The following is a 21,737-nucleotide window of genomic DNA, read 5'->3' as shown; positions in this document are numbered from 1 at the left end:
ACATAATATACAATCCAATGAAAATTTAATCTGAGCAAGCCACTCTGTAAATATTCCTAAACTGGAAATAGCAACCAAAACATATTTTTAAAAAGTGACACCTTTTCAAAATTTCATTGCTTGGTAGAGCACATTCAAAAGCAAATCTTAAACTGCATGCGCTGTGGTTTATGATAGTGACAGAAAAAATACTGTAAAAAATCATGCTCTGTGGTGAAAGAAATATATCACTGAAAATGTTCCTGAGACACTAGAGTTAAGGAACATGAAAACACAATGTTTTACTAGAACAGGAGACCATGAATTACGCCTTCAAAGAACCTCTTTGTGACCTTAGGAATCTATGTTGTGCATTGGCATCTTCTGTTTTCTGCATTTTTTTGCATTTGTGTTGGCCCTTGTGATAGCCATGGCAACCTCATGCAAGCCAGTTGGTAGATTTAGAAAACAATATTTCCACATGTTTTCTGTAAGGCTTAACAGCAGACTATATTTGACATAAACAATTATCACTCAGGGATTTGCAACCTTAGGAGATCCAGCATATTGTTCTTATGCTTAATAAAATGTCCTTGCATTTTAAAAATGGTGTGAAGCAGGGATTAGAAATAAGCTTCTTTTCTAAAAACAAATCATACTCAACATCACAATGTACAGCACACCATGTCCACATCTATGCAGATTCTTTCAAAATGTCAAATACAAGCTTCTTTTAGGTTGTCATGGCACTACATGCTATCAAACATCCTCAGATTTCTTTAAAAAGTTCAGAAAGGAAGAAACTGAAAGGGTTTTTAGCCGAGCAATTAGTACTTCATAAAATTGTGCTAGCCATTTCTCAATTACGGCTGCAAAGTGTTTCCCGCTGATTTAAACAGCTCACAAAATGATCTTCAAACAGTATGACTGCACTTTAATAGAGGACAGACAATAGTTCTGAAAAATAGCACTAGATGAAAGATTATGTTCAAGTACTGCTGGAAAATTAAAGATCACATATTTGGTTAGGTTTAGCAATCTCTAAATAATTCTCATATATGAAAATCATTAGTATATACACATAAAATTTATTATATCATGCTCAGTGGCTCTTATTAGCTAACAGCCATCGCTTAAACAGTAGCCTTTAAACTACTACATGTTCTGTGAAACATCTTCCTTATAGTTCATTCCTGCTAAGAGACGTTCTACTACAGACACCGTACTCTGTAACACATGTGATTTTTCTACTGGTAGGTGTCTTTCCAGCCATGTGGAAGCAGTAATACAGGCCAGATGTTTAACAAAATGAGGGACTTTCCTCCCCTCATGTACAAGGTTTATACCTTAACCAATTAGCTGGAGAAAAACAAAAAACGCTGCATAAGATTGTGCTGAGACAGCACACACAAGAAAAATTCACGAGGTGAGGATTTGAAATTGCTGTTCAAGAATTGATAAGTCTTAAGTTATTTGTATTGTGTAAATGAGTTAATGTATAAAAGCAAGAATGTTTGAGTGTTACATTTTATACAGGTATCTGTTCTTGTATTTTGAGTATCATTACACATACTCGTGACTGTTTGATATTCTTCAAATGCTTCTTCAAAAATCCATAATTTTTTTTATATTGCCAGTTTTTTCAGTCAGTTATGTTGTGCATGCAGAAAACTGGAAAATAAATATATGAATAATTTGATAAGTCCAGTCACTGTCACAGAAGATCATGTGATTGGCATGAACTGCAACCTTTTTGACATTTTTCAGAACAAATAAATTTGTATGCTAGCAAAAAAAACATGTTATTCTGTAGTCTAATGTTATTTGATTCAAAATTATGATGAAAATATTATTACTAGACGCATACGCTTGTAAACAACAACAGTTTGTACATGGGTTAACGAGATTTCGAATTAGATTTATTCCCTAAGAGTCAAACCAAAAGCCCTGACATATGCTGATCGCAGTCATTCAGGTTGTAAATGCTAAAGATCAGTGTTATGACATTAGCACAATTAGATTACTTCATATTCATCTCTCAAATGTTCAACAAATATAATTTATCTCCTATGAATCTGTGAAGTAACGCTCAGCCAAACAAGTCTTGATGCAAAAGAGACACAAAGAGATAGAAAAGACATCAGGAGGTCTCGTCCAGACTGACTGCGGACATCCGCCAGGTTTCTCTACAGAGATTGTGCCCTCTGAGTGTTTTTTATATGTCAACGTCACAAGACAAATAGCGACAGGGAGTATCTGCCCCCTCAGCCCCAAAGATGAATCACCCTTGTTGTTCAGTTTGCCAGTCTCCAAATGCAGTCTGGGCCATGATCTCACTGGCAAACGCTGCCATGGATTGACCTTCTACTCAAGGTAATGATTACCCCCTTGAGCATGCGGCAGCTGGCAAGGTAATGCATTGTTGGCACGTAAAAGTGATGCTGCAAGAAGCAGAAGGAGATCAGGGGACTCGTGTACCCTAGAGTTTGACCATCTGTGGCCTATTGGTCGTCATTAAGGTTTCTAATTTGGGACGACTGGGGAATAAACCAAACCAGGGCTGAAAATGTCATTACCTGACTCCTAGTGAGGTGTCCTCCCATATTTACATATTTATACACCTTAATTGTCTTTGCCTCACTGCAGTGACATTGAAGCGGTGAAAACTGAACCAATATCTATTCCAGGTATCACATTTGATGAAAAGCCAGAGCCGTTAATGTGATATTATAGCCCTGTACACTGAGACGGACCATTGCGCTTCAAATAGAAAGGAGTTAACGTTGTAGAATATTATTGTGACTGTTGTTTTGAAGGCCCGGTCACGTTAACAATCTCTTAATTAGAGGTTTGTTTAGACTGTCAGATGGTGGTGCCTGAAACTGCCACTCAAAGCTTATTATTATGGGTGTAACAATATATTGTGTCACAATATATCGCAATACAAAAATGCAACAATATGTATCGTGGATAGTGACAATATGTATCATGGGTTGTTCACCCAAAATGAAAATTACTGTGTGAAAAAAGAATTCAAGTTTACAGAGTTTTAGTGTCAGTAGTACATTAAACTACTATAATGTAAACTATCCCCAATGCTTGGGGGAATATTTGTGGGTCCTGATAATGCCAAATGTCTTATGTTACCAGTGAAAGTGGCCTAAATTATTTTAAATATATCCTAGTCTTCAAATATATCTATAGTCTTAAATATATCTAGTGATAGAGCGCAAGCATATTCGTCTAAAATAACTCTGTTTTTTCAGCTTCAGATTCAGAATCATTAATATTGTTATTCTGGTGTCACTATTGTCCTGTGCATAGGGTTATCAGCACCAAGTCCAAGCCTATTCATTTACACCCCCAATGTAATACCAAATTCAGCATTTTAATCAACAGTACATTTTTTGTTAACCTTTTATCATATGTCTTGGAGTATCGCAAAAATATTGTATCGTGAGTTCAGTATCATGATATGTATGGAATCGTGACATGAGGGTATCGTTACACCCCTACTTTTTATGTCTTCTATTGACTTATCTTGTGGTTACTTTTAAGAGTAACATTTTAGAATACACATCAAAAATGCTTTCCAACAATTAGCATATTAAACAGCTAAAAATGGGGGGGGGGGGGGGGTACTATTATTTTCAGTAAGAAGTTAAAGTTTGTTCATTGTTTTAGCATCAGGCAAAGTCATGATTGCAAAAAAACTGTATTCTGTACAGTATTCTAACAAATGTATGGAAAGACGGGGAACACAAGCCAGCATGCTCATAAATTCTTCAAAAATAAATATAGTTCAAAAGTTTGGGATTGTCACAAACGTTTGCACAAACGTGAAGAAAAGAATCTATTTACAGCAGTGTCAATATGTTTATTAAACAAAGCTCAAAATACTTAGAAACAGGAGCAGAACAACCGTAAAATCACAATGAGAACTTACAAAGAACAAAAAGAAACAAAAGGTTTATAGGGGGATAGTTTACCCAAAAGTGAAAATTCTGTCATCATTTACTCACCCTCAAGTTGTTCCAAACCTTTATGAATTTCTTTCTTCTGCTGAACACAAAAGAAAATATTGTGAAGAATTTTGGTCCAAACAGTTGAAGAGCCCAATGACTTCCATAGTATTTTTTTTCCATTCTATGGAAGTCAATGGGGCCCATCAACTGCAAAGTCTTGCCTGTCACACTGCAATTCTTCTGAGCATTGGATTTCTCTGGTTTTGCCTCTGCCCCTTTGACCGTGTTTTATGTTTGGATGGTTTGCCTGTGTTCTTGACCTATTGCCTGATTCTAGTTTAATCTGAAATAAAGGCTGCATTTGGATCTTCAACTCCCTATGTACGAGCAGTTTTGAGACACATTAAAAAATCCTAAAAAAATAATAAATAAAAAAAAGTACTATGGTTTCCACAAAAATATTAAGCAGCACAACGGTTTTCAACATTGAGCACAAAATCAGCATATTGGAATAATATCTGAAGGATCATGTGACACAGAAGACTGGAGTAATGATGCTGAAAATTCAGCTTAGCCACCCCACAGCAATAAAATAAACTGTTCTTGTGATTCAGTGGAATAAATCTAATCTATAAATGTTGAGGTTGATGAGCACAGCCAAATATGCTGAAAAATATCTATGATCAAGAGGAAAATTAAAGGCAGACAGACATCTTACCAGACCCGTCTCTATGGGCGGGCCATAGGGGGCCGGGCCCGCCCCAAAAAATGCTTGTGCCCCCCCACTTGAGGCACAGATAATTTAATTTTAATATTATCATAGTTGCTCATTTTGTGTTGCATTCTTTATCATTAAAACGTTAAAAATATAAAGAAACAATGGCGTGATTTTATTTGATTGATGGGAATCTACACTGCAACAGCGCCTATCACGGCCTTACTAAAAATAACGTTAGGCTACGTACGTGACGTACAACTAAGCCGCGCATTTTTGAAAGCTGTTTCAAAACGAGGTTTCCCCGGCATACTCGCTTCAGTTGCTTCCGAGTGGAAGAATACTTCGATGAGGAGGTTATGCTTGGAGAAACGCCGCCTCCCGCTGTACTGACAGGAGGGACTGGAGAGAGGACAGCGCTGCCTCCACTCTACCGGTAGATTCAAAGTCTCTGTGCGAGTGTATGTGCGTGCGTGTGTGTGTCTCATGGCAATGCATATCTCTCTGTTGACTGCTTTAAAATGCAATGTTTGAGAGATGCTTCTGGTGTTACATCTAATATGTTGTATAGTCAAGTGTTTTATGGATATTCATAACATTCCTTCTATGTAATGTGGTGTAGGCTATAGGCGACCTGGTCCCCCCCCCCCCCCATGCATTTCACATGCCCCCCTTAAGACTGAGGTCTGGCGACGGGTCTGCATCTTACCCCGGGGCCTTAACCCATCTTTTCTCTATCTTACTCTTAATACACTACCTTAGCTTACTTCAACACTTTTGCTTTACTTTGCTGTATTTTCTTTAGACTGATAACTTGTGCAGTTGCACAAGAGTGGCAAGGTTTATAAAGCAAACAGAAATGCAATGCTTCTGGCACAAACAGACCTAGCTTATTTTTATCAAGCCCAGGCAGAGACAAATGATATGCAGAAAATGTTCCAGTTGGAAGCCGGGAAAATCTCACTCAGTTGGGATGGATAAGAATAGTTGTCAACCATACATAATGTCAGCACTGGTCAAAATTATCTAGACTGGTAATTAAGTAGTGTACGCCGTGAAGCATAACTGAGCCAAGCACCGAAATATCATTAATCTGCCTGTAAAGGGGGAGAAAGGTTATAATGACCTTATTTTTCACAAGTGAGACTTAATATATCATAATTTAAAAGTATACGCCTCAATCTAAATGTATATGTGACAAAAAGTAAACTTAATTCTTATTATTGTGATTTTATATCTCACAATGTTACTTTATATGTAACAATGACCTTATCTCTCACAATCTCACAATGTTTTTTTTTTTATTGTTTGTATTTATGTGTCCTGACAAACTTATCAGTTTCTATCTCACGTCCATTAAACACCACAAATCTATGCTTTTTTAAAGATTTTTTTTTTTATATCTCAACATCCCAAGTTTTACAACTAGTTTTTGGAAAGAAAAATAAACTCAGCAATTACTGTGCAAGATAAATGATAATTTCTCATAGAAAATATGAGGATATTTTATGAAATACAGTAATAGATGGTCGTATTATTGGGAGAAACTTGGGTCCGTGGCTCTACCATCGGAAAAAGCATAAAGGCAAACTTGGATCTTGTGTGCCTCATTCATTCATTCATTAATTCATTGATACACCAATAGCATTACAGCATTGATGCCATTGAATTTTGCTCAGAGTTGTGCGACAGTCAATCACTGTTTGCAGATACCATAAAAAATGAATGAGAAATCATACCTGTCACGCAATGGTCTTTGACTTCTCTCATAAAACAGCATTTTTTTTCGGAGTAAACTCTAAAAATAGATCAATCCAAATCGAATGTTTAAGAGGAAACATGTTGCAGATTAGCCGATGGGCTGTCGATTCATTGAATGATAAGCTATTTTCACACAAAAGCAGTTTATTCAGAGTAGTGAAGCCTCTACTCCATTGACATCCATTTAAAAAAAAAAGGGCCTCGTCTCCTACATGGTGTAACGCAGCGTTACGTTTTTTTTTTTCCAGCTAAGATTGCATGCTACCCTTCAAGTGGCTTTGAATATGTCCTTCCTTTTTACCCAACTGCACTGACTTCAAACTGTTTCCACATCAGAATGAGATGTACGAGTTTTAGCATTTCCTTCAATATTCCCAAGATATCTGGAACTAACAGGGCACTAGGCTGACAAGAACTTACTTTTGGCTTTATTGTATGAAGAACAAGATACATCTCCCTTAAGAAACTGGAGTCTTTGTCAGTATGAATTCAGTTTGCCAGGAGTCACAACAAATTTGTAGCAGACAAATTTGGCTAAAGCATTGGGAGAAAAGCATTTTCGCTTTCATTAGCTACCCTGTCCCTCCAGGGCTCACAGAGCCCGGTCTACCCTCCCTCCCTCCCCTCAAACACTCTCTCTCTCTCTCTCTCTCTCTCTCTCTCTCTCTCTCTCTCTCTCTCTCTCTCTCTCTCTCTCTCTCTCCTTCCTTGTCACATCGCTGCCTGCTGCCGGCTCAGCCAATCAGAGTGAAATGGGTGGAGCCTCTGGTCTCAGTTGGACAGAGCTTGTTGAAAAGAAAGAGATGCTTTCCTGAAAGACTTGGAGTAGCTCTCCTCTGCACGAAGCTCACCGTTTTGGGGCTTGGCAGTGAGTGATGACTACAGCACGAGCAGCTCAAGTCTAGCTGTAGCATTCTGGGACACACACATTGAAAAACACAGAAAGAGAGAGAGAGAGAGAGAGAGAGAGAGAGAGAGAGAGAGAGAGAGAGAGAGAGAGAGAGAGAGAGACAGTGGATGTCACAAATCAACCGTGGCAGGTGCAGTTTTTCGCCTTGGAAGAAGCAGGATAATGCTAATGAGTTTAAAGAAGAGATCAGCTTCATATGGATTTATTTTTCTGATTGTAATCTGATGTGATCTTTCTTGTTTTGGAAGATCACACATTGTTCAAGAAGATCTGAACTGCACCTATCCTGCTTGGACAAAAATCGATTTGCTGGGACTTTGCATTCTGAAAGAAATGATGTCAAAGTTTGTGCATCTTGCTTTTAATCTTTAATCAAGAAAAAGGAAAGAAAAACAACTAATGGCTATCAAACACTTTAATTGTACCCATAAAGAGCGCACTTAGGTAGCGCACTCACTTCGGAGCAACAATACAATGCCTGGATTACCCTTTTGACTGCCTAGTGAACCCGTGTGAAATCACCGCGGAGGAGGTACGGCGGGGGGCCAAGCGGGTGGGAGCTGCATTCCTCCACTGGAATCCAACATCCTGACTGCCGATTCAAGCCGATCGGATACAAGCGATATAGGGAAAGGAGTGAAACCACCCTTCACGGTCTGGGTGAGTATTCTGTCACAGTTCATTGGACACTCAATCTATATTGGTTTTAACCACTTCACTGAGCTCATCTTGTTGTGTTGGAATCATCTCCTGACTTAAATGTTACAGCATTTGTGGGGTCTTATATCTGTTGGGTATCTGTGCACACTCCTACATCTGATTAAGGATAGCTGCAGTGTCAGTCAACTACGTCAGATTAACGTAAACTGCAGGTAACTTAATTTTGGATCCCAAAAAAGGATACGGTTGGTTGCTCTAATTTAGATGTCAACATTGGTTCTATTTGACTAGGATTGACTTAATTTGGTTTTAATTATGTATTTCTAAATTCAGAGTGTTTCGGAATACATTAAGTGTACAAGTAATGATGAGTTTATGTAATAAATATAGTAGTCTTTACTGTAGTAGCAGCCTTCTACAGGGCATTTGCCTCCATCTCATTAAACTGGATTTGATTTCATCCCACAATGCTTTCTCAAACTAAATCTAGAGCTCGCCCCAAGAGTTTCAAGCTCCTTGCACAACGACAATAACCCAGAGGGGCGCTCTCAAAACAAGCAAGAAGTCCTTAACTCCCTTTCCAAACTTTCTCCTCACTCCGAAGCTTTTGAACATAATACAGAAAAAAAACACGAACAGCAGTGGAGAGCTAAAACAAAACAGCCCCACAGCTACAGTGACTCACGGGATGGCTTCCTCACAGTTTGGCTTGGACGTGTGCCTGGACACCACAAGAAACCCGGAGAAGGACTGCATTCCTTGATTTCTTAGACATGTGGTTCCTGTTTTTTGCTCTAGTCTGGGGGATAAAAGACGGACTGCATTGTCTTACATATAAACATAAATCCTCTTTTCTCACTCTGACAGTGGCAGACCAGATGCACGCTGACATTTCAACTATCGAAGGAGAATATTTAATGCCCCTTTCTGTCAAAATATAAAGCAGCTTGCTTTTTAATCTGTTGCAGACATATTTAAGCTGTCCATGGATTCTCTCTATCCCTCTCTCTCTCTTCCCCTCAATCTTTCACTCTCCCTCGCTCTCTCACCGCCTTAACAGTAGGTTTCAATACATTTCATTTAGGAAAAGCCGATTCATGTTGTGATTTTGTCGTGTCTACACAACAAACCCACCAGGCCATCTTTCTGTGGGAAGAATAGCATTTTAATCCGCATTAGTCAGCAGTGCCAGCAATCGTGACTTTGTATTTTGCGCTTACACCTACCCGATAGTCAACCATTGACTATTTTGTCATAGCTAGCAATTAGAAAACAATGGGCCACCTTCATTTAACAGAAAATAAACTCTTTGGAGACAAACATATAGGCTGACAGCGCTTATGCAGCACTTTTGATTCTTAACTTTGCCTACAGAGGGAGCAGTTCTCTTAGCAAGCACCCTACAACCTCAGACGAACAGAATCGTATTCAGAGCAGCCAAAACCATTGCAAAAAGAAGAGATGACCAGCCGATTATCAGTTTACAATATTGATTTGTTATTTGAGAGGTCTATCCATATCTAGCATCCAAACATGATCAATTTCCACTGATATTGTCAAGGGAGATTTTATCTATGTAAGGTGAGCAGAAGATGCTGAATATTTCTGCATCTGTGACGTGCAGGCCCAAGGTATTGGGATGCAAGTCCATGACGTTTCCCCAGTGAACATCCTCTCCTGCTTACTAAAAAGCCCTCTGAGGTTTTTGTAGTGTTAAAGTGGAAGAAGAACACAAAACTCCATTTCTAGTCCTGGAGCAGATGCTGATATGTGTGTGTGCATGTGCGCTGTCATTTGCTCTGTGAAGTTATAAAAGAAATATCGATCTGCCCAAGCAATATTCACCGTCTCAGAGGATAATGTAAAGTGGATTCAAAATATACTGTGTATGTTCACTGAAATGGAAATATAAAAAGTTAACAGTAGTCTGAGGCTATCTCACTAAGATAAGACACTTCACAAACTGTGAGATGAAATGTATATTGTAAAGAAAGGTACATTGTATATATATATATGTATTCATATATGAAGATAAGGTTTACGGCAGATTGAAATGAAATCGGCAAATGAAATCTCATATTTTAGCTGTAAAGCAACTGTTATTTCTCAGTATGTGCCAGCTTTATAATACACTCCCTGTGCTTTTAACAAATACATTTTTGTAGCAACTGCTGTATTAGAGAAAGCTAAAGGCCTTAGGTTGACACACACACACACACACACACACACACACACACACACACACACACACACACACACACACACACACACACACACACACACACACACACACACACACACACACAAGATGGGCAAATAGAGAACACTAAAGATTTACACAGTTTGTGAGCTGTACTGCAATTAACAGATAATCTTTGGGAAATATTCTGGCTTTTTAAAAAATGTAAAATGAAAATTAAAAAGTGCATAATGAAAATGTATTCTGATGTTTGGTTATCTTGCTCATCACTTCTGTTGCCATCAACTCAGAAAGTATAATTTGCTTGGCTCATTAGCATCCATAATTACATGCAAAATTGGAAATAACCAAGAAACACCCTAACTTTGAACCTACTTGTGTGTGTCATGTAGTGATTGCGAATGTCATTCAAAGTTCAGAATTTATAACTGTGGGGTGGATGACATCGAGCTCATTTTCATGCAAAACTCAAATGAATCAGTTGCAATGGGGGAAAACAGTTCATGATATAAAAATGATAATATCTATCATAATGCCTAAAAGCAAGATTAGCGGATATGAGAAAACCATAAAAATGCATGAATAATTAAATATAAAAATATGATATATGCATAAAAAGATGAGGCAGACAGACATATACGTAGATAGTGTTGTCTATAACTTTTATACTGCGTTCACCATAGCTAAAAGTTGGCTTCAGGCCTTCAGTAAAGTCTCATTAGTGTCCAGGATGAGTAAATGAAGTCTTTCATGTTGGTTATCATATGGTGTATTAAGTCACTCATTAGATAAGCCTCAGTAGTTTTCAAATCTAATTTTCAAGAGGATCCCAGGTCAACTCCTTTAATGTAAGGGACATTTAATTTAAATGAATTGGGTAATTCTCCTGCCCAGACCAAACTAAAGGCACTATGATAAAAGAGCATACGGATAAGAAGCTGGGCTGCTTTGATATATGGATATGGAATATGGATTCTGATTTGTCTCCTTCAAATGAATAACTGACAGTTATGGTAGAAACTGGAAATTCACAGTTGTGGTTGTAGGTTTTTTGTTGTTGTTGTTTTTTTTTGTGGACAGATGTGGGCTGATTCTTATCTTGTCATTATTTTTATTTCCTTTTAAAGTCATTTTAATTAGTTTATTTATGCTATAAATTATTATTATCATTATTGTTAATAATACATTACAAACAAATAAAACAAGTCATGTAAATGCAGCAACAACATTAATTGTGTGCACTAAAAAAAAGGACTTCATAATCTAAATTGTCATAACGGGTTTGCATTACCAAATATTTGTATTAGATTTCATCCTGTTTGGATCTGTAGCGATTCACTACCTGTTTAAGACATCCACAGCATATCCGGTTATGTGGTATGCACAGCCACATTTCCAAGTTAATTGTGCATTTCACCATGACATGAGGCATCAAAATGGGAATACTCCCCGCCAGTTGGTCAAGGGGCCAAGGGGAAAATGATTTATTTGACAAAGATTTAAAGATCAAAGGCAATGACTAACCAGGAAGCACCAATCTTCATACTGCAGATGATCACAGAAGGAGACTCCACCAATCAGCCCTAGCAGCAGGACCACTTCTCTAAGTTTTAATTGGTTGCTGTGTACCGGCCGGCCTTTACAGACATCAAGCTGGACGACATTACATGTGGCGAAAGGGTCAGCTATTGCGCTGCCTTTGCTGTTCTCCCTGTAAAGAAACTCTGTGGTAGAGAGTAATGTGAAAACTATCATAACTACTCATAACCTAATTTTTCAACACAGAAGAAAGCTATTTCCTGTGAATGTGCAAGACTTCCGATTAATTATTTGCTATAGGTAAATAACTAAGAATAACAAAGAGATGTAAACACTAAACTATTTGCGCTACACAGCGGTGTGTTTATGATTACGGTTAAATAATATGATAACAAACAACGATTTACAAAATCAAGCAGAATAACATTCAGTTTTTGTACAGGTAAAAAGTGTACAGTTTTTGTACCACTTCACCTGACACCAGAAGCCTTACATCTACATATTACAATAAATAATGGCCTTGCCGGCTCGTGCATTGAAAATAAGGTGGATAATAAAAAAGGCTGGACACCTTTTTGCTGTTGTGTGACTCAGCAAATTTCCCCATACGAAGCATATATTCACTTTAACAAAACAATAAACAAAAAAAAACTATAATAATAGTCGCTATTGTTTGCCAGTATTTTTCTTTTTTCACTCTATCGTGGTGTCAAACATCATAAAGGCAGGAATTTTGTTGCTATAGCTCCACAAACCTTTCCTCCATTGAATAAGTCCACCTAGCAGCACCAATATCATTGTCTCTGTCACTTCGTCATATTTAAAAGCTGTGTTAGAAAGAGCTTCTGTGCTCATGAAACGGCGTCGGTTGTCGTCCACTGTGACACCCTATACGAGATAAAACAATCAATTATTGCGCCCATTGTCACTTCCGAATGACCACGGCACCAAGTCAAATGGATCGCGCCAAAAATCAGGCTGATATCATGTAGTCTGAACCTGGCATAAGGTTACACTCTGACCTCGGCCAATCATGGTTTAGAATGATTGGGTGCCACCTGGATACGCACCTGCCTTACTGTCAAATGTGACCAATTCATTTGATGCCACAACATCAGCATCACTGCAACCTCACAACCATTCATTAATGCTGAGCGTGGAAACAAGAGAACCTCACTGGCTTAACTCTGTGAGTGGAAGACGAGAGCAGAAGAGACAGAAGAAACATTGTGTTACACACCACAAGCCTGTCATTGTCTGTACCCCATCCCCTGGTCTCTAGGAGGCAAGATGGATGGTTATGGTTATGGCCTACTCTCCTGACATTTCATTCAGGGCCCCCTGACCTTTCCTTGCAGCAATGTGATGCACATAACCTATCGATCAACTCCTGACCAATGTCTCTCCGAGGACAAGTGCTGTACCAGTGTGCTATTTATGTTCAATCAAATCTGCAATATGGGGATCAATGTTAGATTCATGGCCAACCTTGGTTACGACAAATCTTTCAAGCCGTGTAAATATATGTGCTTTGAAATATAACGTTTAGTGGAGATTGATGCTTCAAGATTAGTAGAGTTTTTAGAGATTGATCACCTCAGATAGACAATTTGTAATTCCCACAGTGCTGAAAGACTTATTAATGACCGACATACCGTTCATTACTGGCTTTACTTTGAGTTGTTTACTGCACCATTTCACAGATTCTTCAAGAATCAAACAGAAGAACAGAAAAACTTGTTTAGCTTTGTCCTCTTCCCCCCTTTGAGTGTTTTTTTTTAATCTCTTGTACACTGAACACAGACTAGCTACCTTGTTGCTGATTGGACGCATAGGCTAAATTTCCCATTTTGTTTTGTGATTTTATATTTGAAAAGGGTAGACATGACAGCTACATTATAGTCCATTGTGTTCAATTTCTGTTAAATAACAAAGAGGAGAAGATGAAATGTCACGTTATGCATATTTGGTACGACACATTTTACTTTGCCTCATTTATATTCATAGTTGCCTCAAGTGGGGAATTAAAAAAAAACACATTGATGAATTACCTATTGACTAATATTTGTATTAACATGATTATAAAGATAAAAAAAAAGAAAAAAAAAATATATATATATATCAGGTTTTATTTCGGTATTAAGATCTTAATGCAACATTATTTTGGGATAATGTTACTTCAATTTAAGCTATGTTTTGTCCAAGTGATTCTTTAGCAAAATTAAATTAAATTAAATTAAATTAAATTAAATTGTAAAATAAAATAAATAGCACTTTGTACTTTTAGCATGACTAAAATGCTGCACCAGAAATTACATTTGGTCAATATAATTTAGTCACACCTTTACACCGAAAATTCTGTCATTATCTACTCGAAACTCTTTCCTTTTTTCTCGTGGAAGAATAGAGTATTTTAAAAAAGTATTTAAGCTTTTTTGAATACCATGAATGTGCACATTGATCACTGACTGCCAACTGCAGTAGTGATTTTGCTTGCTTTATACATATTATAAACAATATGTACACACACACACACACACACACACACACACACACACACACACACACACACACACACACACACACACACACACACACACACACACAAACACACACACACACACACACACACACACACACACACACACACACACACACACACACACAAACACACACACACACACACACACACACACACACACACACACACACACACACACACACACACACACACACACACACACACACACACACACACACACACACACACACACACACACACCATTTAATATCTCAAAAATGCTGCAGTTGTTGAACCCATATCCTTTTTACATGCATATTTAATTTAATCTGACATGCTGTGCTGTAATCAATGAAGGTAATCCTTATTGACATCGAATTGAGTTTAGCACTGCTGTGCACCTCTACAATGACCTTTTGAAGGACTTAATGACACTAAGATGTTTCTTGTCACTGTGTTGGGAAAAAAATATGAGAGAAATCATACAGTATTTGTACCATCCATGATAACACCTTTCCATTTTCTTCCTTTTCTTCCTTCACGGCTGTCTCTGGCCCTCAATAATTATTGGTGCGAACGTCTGAGTTCACTTTGTGCTTTTGAGATGGTCATCAGAATTCCCTCTTAGTCTCAACACTTACAATCTAACCAATTAGATTAGCAGCAAGCAGGTATGAAAATCCTTTACTGATTAATAGTCCTGACATCTGCCACCCCTCTTTCCAATAAATTCTGTAACTGTTGTTGACACCTCAGCCTCCACTTGGCCGAGGCTGCTCCACTCCATTTGAAATCTGTATGAAGGCTCAACTATTAGAAGATCCTTATCTGAACACTATCCAATTGCCTAGTGCAAGCTCTTCCATATGAGTGTTTTCAATGATAAGCGTTACGTTGCTCTAAAAAAAGTATTTTGTCATAATAGAATCGTATACTGACAAAATACTCAGAAAGGATGCATTAAATTGATCAAAAGTGACAGTAAAGACTTTTACATGTTTACAACATTTTAAATAATCAAGCTTTATCAAGATTTTCACAAAAAATAGAGCAGCACAACTGTTTTTAACATTAGTAAGAAAAACAATTTCTTGAGCAGCAAATCTGCATATTTGAATGACTTCTGAATGATTATATCACACTGAATAATGACTGCTGAAAACACAGCTTTACCATCAAAGGAATACATATTGTTTCAAAATATATTCAAATAGAAAACCGTTATTGTAAATTTTAATAATATTTCACAATATTACTGTTTTTACTGTATTGTTGATCAAATAAATGCAGCTCGGTGAACATAAGAGACTTCTTTCAATTTTGTGCCAATGATAACAAGAGACAGAGTCAAGAGAAGTAAACCTCACAGACAGAAAAAAAAAAAAGATTGTAGAGTGTCTGAGTAATTAGATTTTTAACATATAAGTCTCCCGTCTTTACCCATATCTCATGCAGACAGTCACAGAGTAGTGGCCTATGTGAGAATTGACTCATCTTACAGAAGCCTGCATTTTTTTTTCTTTTTTTTTTCATGTTTTATTTCATCTGTGGGGTTCAAAAGAATGTGCACTGTCTTCATGTCTCCGCCATTCTGCCAGTGCAGCGTTCAGGCAAATGACTCACAGCTCCTCTACCACAATGCCCACAGGCGTAAATCAGCCTCAGTAGGATTACGCTGAATGTGAGCAAGATTAAATGGCTCTTGCAACTGTCTTCCCATACATCTTATTGGAACTCACATGGCTCTCTGCATGGTCCAGACTTGACTCTTCTTTCACAGTCCAGGAGTTTTGCAAAAGGCTGCTGGCCGACTCTCTTATGGATGTGGTAGGCAATGGGGGATAGCTCAGAATAAAGATCTAAAGTACAGTATATATACATGGCTACACAAAAGTTTGGACACAATTGAGTTTTGCATGATATTACAAAGCTAAAGAGCTGCTTTTACTTAAGTACTTGCAAATTAGCTTTTTAGACAAATAAAGGTGTGCCTTAAGATGAATGTCTTTAAAAAACTAGCATTTATTAATTAAAACAATTACATAAAAAAAAAATAACATTTTAAATGAACAAGTGGGCAGGAAGTAAAAGCAGCTAAAATATAAACTAGCTTTGATTTGTTTAATGATTTTTTTTTTTACTATTATTTTAAAATGTCAAAAAGTTGTACGTTTCATACAGTGATTTAGTAAATATGTTATATTAATTTATTTATTTATCATTATTTATTAACCTATAAATATTTTTTTTTGTTTTTTATTCAATATACTGTACATGTACTATTTACTGTTTGGAGTCAGTTTGAAGTTTTTTTATATTTTTGAAAGAAGTCTTTCTTGCTCACTGCATTAATTTGATCAAAAACACTAAAAACAGTTATATTGTGAAGTATTAGAATAAAAAAAATATATGTTCATTTGTAATATATTTTAAAGTACAATTTATTCCTGTTATGATAAAGCTGAATTTTCAGCAGCTATGTCTTCAGTTTTAATGTGATGATTTGCTGCCCAAAAAAACATTTACTCTTATTATCAATATTGAAAACAGCTGTAAATAGTTATATGACAATTGTATGGTCAGAGGTTAAAGTGTGTTAAAGTAGATGCTGAACAAACCTTGAATACATTTTCATTTATAATGGATTTTCAAATATAATTGCAAATCTTAGTTTCAATAAAATGCTGTAGCTCATAGTTTAAACAGAAATGCACCGTGGTATATCTTGAGGATAAGCTTCTAAATACATTTTTTCAGAAATCTTTTTTTTTTTTTTTTGGAAAATGAAATCAGACTGTATCTCCCTACTTACAATAATAGTCCTTTATTCCAAAGACTGCTCAGAACATTAAACTATGTACCCAGTATCTGCATGCAGTGGAGTTGAATGACAACGCAGTACGCAACTTTAAAGACAGTCTTTGGAAAGGTCATGGCATTATGTGAGATAAGCAAAGAGAAAGGTCAGAGAGAGTCTACATTTTCTTTCAGATCATACTGAGAATACTTATGACATAGCTTTTTAAAAATATTTCTCTGTGTGAGTGTGAAAGAGAGCATGACGGAGACAAGCCAAAACAGTGATTGCTATGAACAAAGTATGCTAATGAAAGGAGAGGAGAGTTCAAGTGGGTCAAGGCAAATGTGCTCTCAGACATTTCGGCGCTGACGGGTTCAGTATATACCAGGAGGAATGTTAGAGAAAACTGTGATGTTGAGACAAAAGGTTATAGAACTGGGAAGATTGTATAACACTGAACCCACCGACTCTGAGCAAAAAAAAAATAAAAAAAATTCAATCACTATAAACAGGCTCTCATCGCTGTAACCTCTCTCTCATGCAAATGGACACTCCATCAGCTGTGTTTCCTAAGAGATGCAGGTTCACGAGCGGCAAGCAGTGCAAGCCCTCTAGTACTTACTTCTGTCTGAAATGGAAATCATATTGTGAAAAAAAATATTCCAGCTGCATCAAATACTGCAGAAATTGTTTAGCAGGTTGTTATCTTTATTTTGAGAGAAACTATCGTTTTCTTCCTCTTCCTTTCTCCACAGACAAGGCATGGTAGCACAAACACTTTGCAGTCTCCACTGAGATTCTTCGATTACCTGCTTTAAAGCAATATAACGCATTACAACCAGCCTTATGGTGTATAAATATAGCCTGCTCGCTCTTCATATGCTACGGTATAGTTGCCTTGTCCCATAAGCCCAATTGCCAATTGTGTATTAGCTGTCAGTAGGTTGAATACTGGATGAGGTGGGGCGGAATGATGCAGAGGGCCAATATTGAGGTATGGACTTCTCTGTTGCTCCAGGGCACACTGTCAGCAGCATTATTCTTCCCCTTCCCCTTGTGCACTTTAGTCGATTCCCTCACCCCGACTGCTGAACATGCTCTTCCTCCACACATAATTAAAGACCCTAACTTCAATCCACCATTTACCGGGTATAAATTCACTCGCCGGCCACAAAGTCTCCTGCAGCAATTTGCTAAACTAGTCTGTGTAGCTATTGCATCTTTGTCCAATAGGCCATCGTTGTATTTCTGTGAATGATTTTAAACACAGTTCATTTCTAGATGTTGGGTCTAGATGCATTTAATTTCCTTTCATTATTTAGCAAACTATCTGATACCATTACTGTGCTATACGGCCACAATAACTTGGATTGTTAGAAAAATAGGAGAGAGACACTTATGCAGGGGGTCTGGATTTCAGTTGTGTTCAGTTGTGCTCATCCAGTCAGCATCTGCTAGCCTTGGCTTAGCTCACACTTTGGCATGCCGTCTGTCAGAACTATACAAGAACCCCATGGCACACTGGGCAGAGACGATGAAATGTGTGTCTGAGAGGCAGTCGGTCCACCAAGTGTGAACTGAAATGCAATAAAGAGGGTGTCAGTAGAGTTTCTGAGTGTTCTCTCAACACAAACAAGATCAGGTTTATGCAAATAAATAAATAAATTTTACAATATTATAGATGATTCACCTGTTCCTGTTTTTTTAGCAACATAAAACAGCATGAAATAAACTATTTTGTTCCTGCTTGCTGAAAAGTTATAATATAGGGTAATGGAATTTGCAGCTCAGGTGTAAAAAAAAAATGCATTGGGAACTAATGAACAGTTCAAGTTTTATCAGAATTATCACATATACGGACTGAGTCTGAATTCCCAAATTATTGAAAACCTTGGCTCCACAAACCAGAATAGCAGAGCTCACATTATATTCTTACAACAAGACCATTATAGGCATAATGCATTATACAATAATGGTAGCACTACTTCATACTGCAAGTTGGAAACTGTCTTAGTCAGTTAGGCTGTGTCAGCAGGGTTGAAATTGGTCCCTAATGGTTTGCCTACATTAAGGTAAATGCCCACCTCAACTATGTGCCAAAATCAACTACCATGGGCCCTTGGCACCGCATCATTCTGGATTGTTCCAGATGGAAAGTCTTTCCAATGTTTTCTTCTTTTCACAACAGAATGTCTAGTTTGAGTGTTTCCCTTAGCAACTTGACATTTCATCCATATTAGCTCTGTGAAGCATTCAGTCTTGAAATCCCAAAGAGAATGGAATTATATTCTCACAAATGCAGTGACAAGTGAATACAACAACACTGTTTTCTTTCTTATTTCTCCTGCTTTGAAATATGAATGAAATACATATAAAATCAGATTTCATTACACAGACTAAATTATGTTACCTTAAAATGAAAGCGAAAGCAAGTGAAGGAGAGGAAAATGAGTTTATATGCAAGTATGAATCTTACAAGTAACCATCTAATTCCCACCTTTAGTATGATCCATAAAGCATCCACCTCAATTGCGCTCTGTCTTGCATAACCAAAAATAAAGTCAAAAACTGTGGATTTAGCTGCTTCATGGTACAGATATGGCTACATTTCCCTTTTCTCTTTTTTAAGTTTTAACTTTTAAAGCTGTTATCAATGGTTGCCCATGGGGGCAGAGGGTAAAGTGGCTTATGATGTATGGAGGCATGAAAGCCAGCAGCCAATATGCAAAATGGGCTGGATTTCATTATCTTTTGAGGACTAGTGATGTGAGATGCCAGTACGAGCTGGGAAATGGTCCATCATTCAGCCAAGTGCTCTTCCACCCCCTCAAACATCATTGCATGCCGGTTTCGCCTTTGCATGCAGGGACATCTTCGCAGTTTTTGCTAGCCAAGCAAACAGAGAGTATAGAAACAAAGCTTTGATGGGTCTAGCGCCTGTCTGGAGAACTAAACATTACGGAGGGTGCATGGAAAATAATACCCACTGATTGGTGGGTGTAATTGAGTGTTAGCTGATCAACAAACTGGGGGAGAAAAAACTAAAAAACAACACTCTAAACACAACTAAAAAGTTTCATTTACATACACACGTATTACTCAACATGTACAATTCCATTATTACTTTCACCCACATGTTGTTCCAAACCCATATGCTGTAATTTTTGCTCTGTGGAACACAAAAAGAGAATATTAACTCAGTTTTGTTCCTTACAACAACAGTGCTCACATCTGTCAAGCTCCAAAAAGAACAAAAAACGTAGTAGTCCCATATGACTCTTGTGATTTAGTAATAGAGATGTCAGACTGTTCATCACACAAATTCAGAAGACTTGGAGTATAACACACAAGTAGCATGCACTAATTTAATAGTACTGTTGTGATTTTGTTCTGTCTTTTTGGAGCTTGACATGGTCACTAACTAATGTTGTATGGAAACCACTGCAATTCATTATGTATTGTCTCCCAAAAGAACGCACTGATTCAGAAATGCCTGTAAATAAGTCGTCAGTAATTATATGACTTCCTGCACGAACCTACATGGGTTTGTAACAAATTTGCATAATGCCAGCCTAAGGTCTTCATTGGATGCCCGTGAACGCCATCTAATTTGACCCGCCCTCAAATGCTGTAGTTGTAGCTGAGGCCTGGAAGAGAAAACGAGAACGAAATATGATTTTTGGCCATATCGCCCAGCCCTAATTAAACCGTTTCAGACACAGTGAAAAATCAGGTGATGCTACAATGTATATTATGAGAAAAATAAAGTATTTTTGACCTTGGATGCATGTAAACCTTTAAAATAGCCTAATAGGGTCACTTTTAGGAAAACAAAACAACAGCATATGGGTTTTAAATGACATGAGGAAGAATAAATGATTCTCTTTCTGGGTGAACTATCTCTTCAAGGCCATTTTGGACTGATGAAAGCTTTTGGGGTTTTCAGACACAATGGAACAGTCTTGGCATGAGGAGCTGTCTGTGGATCCTGTGGACTAAGCAGCACACTGGCTGCAGTCCCTCTGGAGCGATGCACTATAACAATGCACATGTATTGATCCAACATCATAATATTGCAGTTGAGAGGTTTCCAGGCCTGTGAATTATCAGTTAGAAGGAATCCTGAACACATGCATGGATTCAGAAAAGGTGCAAACACCAAACAACCATACACACTGCATGCACACACCCAATACAACATGGGCTGTGCATAAGGCCCATTACTTTGATTGTTCATATTCAATTGTTTAAAAGATTATTCTGGGTTCAATACAAGCTATAAGCTCAATCAGCACAGCAGCACTTGTGGCATGATGCTGATTACCACAAAAACATTAAGACACTTACAATGGAAGGAATACTCACGGTTTTGATAGTATAAACATAGTATAAAACATTATGCTTTTTAACATGATTAAAAGTTTGATCAAATCTCTTACTAACGATTTCTGTGTCAATTTATATCCAATTTTGCAACTTTGTTGCCATAACAACATAATGCCTTAAACCATAAAATGATGAACATTATGCCACAAATACTGTTGATTAACCTCAAATATAATTTCAATGCTCACGATAGCAACCAAAAGAGAGAAACCTGAAGCCCTAATTTGTTACCCATTACATACCATTACTACATATCCGCATTAATGGATTTCCGCTGATCTACAACGCATTCCCCTTTTCT

General features: G+C 37.5%; 1 protein-coding gene across 2 annotated transcripts in view; it reads left to right on the top strand.

Annotated features, from left to right (window-relative positions):
* The first annotated feature begins 7,211 nt into the window (after positions 1 to 7,211).
* The window catches only part of brinp2 (bone morphogenetic protein/retinoic acid inducible neural-specific 2), a 105,257-nt gene continuing 90,731 nt past the window's right edge, over positions 7,212 to 21,737 (top strand). Inside the window, exon 1 of one of the 2 annotated variants that reach the window (XM_077231645.1) lies at positions 7,212 to 7,990. The gene's annotated coding sequence lies outside the window, so the exon portion shown is untranslated. The remainder of the gene's footprint in view (positions 7,991 to 21,737) is intronic. The other variant, XM_077231652.1, reaches the window with a different exon arrangement.

This window comes from Siphateles boraxobius, unplaced genomic scaffold (assembly GCF_051911475.1).
Source record: "Siphateles boraxobius isolate OS27281-9 unplaced genomic scaffold, OSU_SipBor_1 1, whole genome shotgun sequence".
NCBI lineage: Eukaryota > Metazoa > Chordata > Actinopteri > Cypriniformes > Leuciscidae > Siphateles > Siphateles boraxobius.
This window is presented reverse-complemented; position numbering and strand designations above follow the sequence as displayed.